Here is a 2,914-nt window from a genome sequence, read left to right as displayed (position 1 = left end):
AAAATCACCTTTGGCTCTCTCTCCACACATGTCTCTTCACGTTTTAATACTTGCAGTATGTTTGTTGATCAAGGAGTCATTATCCAGAAAAGGTCGTTTCTCAATCCACAAACACGGGTATTTTCCCATAAACTTGGCTTTGCTCAATATCACATTCTATCTGTACCCCTCAAGGCAATGAATGATTGAAGCTGCTCCATGTGAGGTTCAAACTTAAACCTTCGGTGCAGCACAGCCCACTATGCTGGCACAGAGATACCGTGCACTGGTCACCTGCATCACAGGAGCAACACATTAATGCTTACCTCCACATTCTTGGTTGTACCTTAACGTTTGGGAAACCGAAGTTCTCTGATTCCATGGCTAGTAACTGGGATTAAACGATCATCTTCACCAGTGGTTCTGACACCGAGTGAGGAAAATGGTGAGCTACTCATTGCAAAGATGGGTAGATTTTTGAAATATATAATTGCAACATTTGCCTTCACTAACCAATGAACCTTATATTTTGTTTTTCATCTGTAGAAATCTTAAAATCTTCATCTTTAACAGACTCAATGACAGATCTCCATTGTGTCTCTGGTATCAAATTCCAATGTGTAAAACCGCTCTGAATTCTTCCACCACAGTCCGCTTTTTGGTAGTGTTCCTGTTGTGGGAAATGCACTTCCCCGCGTGTCAACTGCTGCTCCCAGCATTCTCTCTGGCACTGCACTAATTTTCCTTCTGACACTTGCTCACTGTGTTGCTGTGATCATACTTGGTGTTGCATGGCCCAGGAAAATGATACAGATGAAGATTTTTGCAATGTTGAATTCAATTGTCTGTTTAGTCTTATTTAGGATTTTGAAAGTGTCTGTTCTGTACAGAAGTGCTTGTCAAAAACATCTGAGCAGAAGAAAGGTGTTCCGAATAATGACATTGCGCACTATGCACTCTCCTCCAGTCTGGAAAACAATTCCTCACGGGCAATTTAATAGACAATAGACAATAGGTGCAGGAGTAGGCCATTCTGCCCTTCGAACCAGCACTACCATTCATTATGATCATGGTTGATCATCCTCAATCAATATCCTGTTCCTGCCTTATCCCAATATCCCTTGAGTCCACTATCCTTATGAGCTCTATCCAACTCTTTCCTGAAGGAACACATCATGCTTTCTCGGGTTCTTCATTCCGTTGACTTCAAATCTTCACAGAATTCAACAGACTTTCTTACATAGTCTTTTCTTCATTTTTGTTTCGATCACTGTGAGCAGAGTGTCACAGTGGGAATGCCGTTGCCCCACACCCAGAGGTCAGACCATCGTCTTGGGACCGTACTGTGCTATTTAGCATTTCACCAGACCAGGGAGAAATATCTGCTGTTCTGCATAATTTACGCAATTCACTTATTCATAAGTTCATGTATCCACGCGTGTATGTGACGAGGTGGCTGAGAGGTTAACGCAAATGGACTGCTAATCCATTGTTCTCTGCACGCGTGGGTTCGAGTCCCATTCTCGTCGCTATTTTCAATGTTGCTATTTTTTGCATGCTCACACCTGTCTTATTGAAATTGGAACTCCAATGGTCAATTTATATGCATCGACGCTATTATAAAATCTCAAAGAATAATTTGAGTCAGTTGCTTAAACTGCATTGACACGTAGATCGCATTGGGATGATGAAAAGTAACGCGATTTTCTTTTTCAAGTCAAGCTGCTGTGACCTTTTATCATATGAAAGAGATCCAGGAAAACCAAAATACAAGATATGCGAAAGGCATGTTTAAGTAATGGGATTCTTAATGACTGTTTTGTCAAATGAAATCTGGAGCATGTTGAGTAGAAGTGATTCATCTTGGTGAGAAGAGCACAGAGAGACAGCACAACATAATGGAAATATTTGAAAAGGGACAGGGCGTGAATGTTGGGGCACCGAGAACTGGCTATAAATGCACAGTAGAGAATTGCAGATATGGGTGCCATGCATACGGAGAGACTTACACATTGGTCTCTTCCTCGACCTTGCTTTCGCAATTGATGAAGGCTGGGAACAAGGCACAGATAAACACAAGATGTGGGAAGCAAGTTCCAAACCGTTATGCACACACTGGATGCATCACATTGAACTATGAACAACTGGAGAAGTCAGCATGTTCACTGTAAGGACTGAACGTAAACTGTGGATCAATAATCGCAAATTCATGCAGCATTAGCACGAAAAATGATTTAATGTGTCTTTATACGCATGTCATTAATAGATGTTTCGTTCTAATACCCGTGTGGTTGAAAGAAGAGGACACCACATGTCAAGATGGATGACAACGTAACCAAGTTTGCTTTGAAATTGAGATCCATTTCATCATTGTACACAGTGAACAAGTTCATTTTAAATAATACACACCACATTCCCTCACCTGGAATAAAAGTGTGATTTCATTACAAACATTGCCCTTGCTAAGTAGCAGTTACACAACATGAAAAACATGATGTAATTTTTATTGAGCATACATCAATTAGCACCATTATCTAACTTCGGATTGACTGCAATATGTACATGATAAACAATATTTAAGAAAGAATGTCTTTTGAAAGTAATGATTCGGTGCTGACGAAAAATAATATTAAATTCACATGATGCGGATATTCCACCAATGGGTCCAATGGTGGAAATGGTCAGTGGGCACTATTTCTAAGTTGGTATAGAGGTGAGTGAGTTGCAAGGGTTGGGAGCTCTCACCTCATCTGGAGCAGCGTCTGCTCACATGGACCAGGGAGCATTGGGGCAGCAGGCTGGGAGTTCCAACCACACCTGGAGCAGCTTTTATTTACATGGAGTAACAGGGAGCATTGGGGCAGCAGACTGGAAGATCCAACCTCACCCGGAGCAGCTTCAATTGACGTGGAGCAGCAGGGAGCATTGGGACATC

General features: G+C 41.6%; 1 non-coding gene across 1 annotated transcript; it reads left to right on the top strand.

Moving 5' to 3' along the window:
- The first annotated feature begins 1,425 nt into the window (after positions 1-1,425).
- Positions 1,426-1,508, top strand: trnas-gcu (transfer RNA serine (anticodon GCU)). Its single transcript has one exon. It is a non-coding gene; the product is annotated as a tRNA-Ser (tRNA).
- Positions 1,509-2,914: the final 1,406 nt, after the last annotated feature.

The sequence above is a fragment of the Hemiscyllium ocellatum genome, chromosome 33, assembly GCF_020745735.1.
Source record: "Hemiscyllium ocellatum isolate sHemOce1 chromosome 33, sHemOce1.pat.X.cur, whole genome shotgun sequence".
Classification (NCBI taxonomy): domain Eukaryota; kingdom Metazoa; phylum Chordata; class Chondrichthyes; order Orectolobiformes; family Hemiscylliidae; genus Hemiscyllium; species Hemiscyllium ocellatum.
Note: the sequence above shows the minus strand (reverse complement) of the source record. Positions and strands in the feature narration are given on the sequence as shown.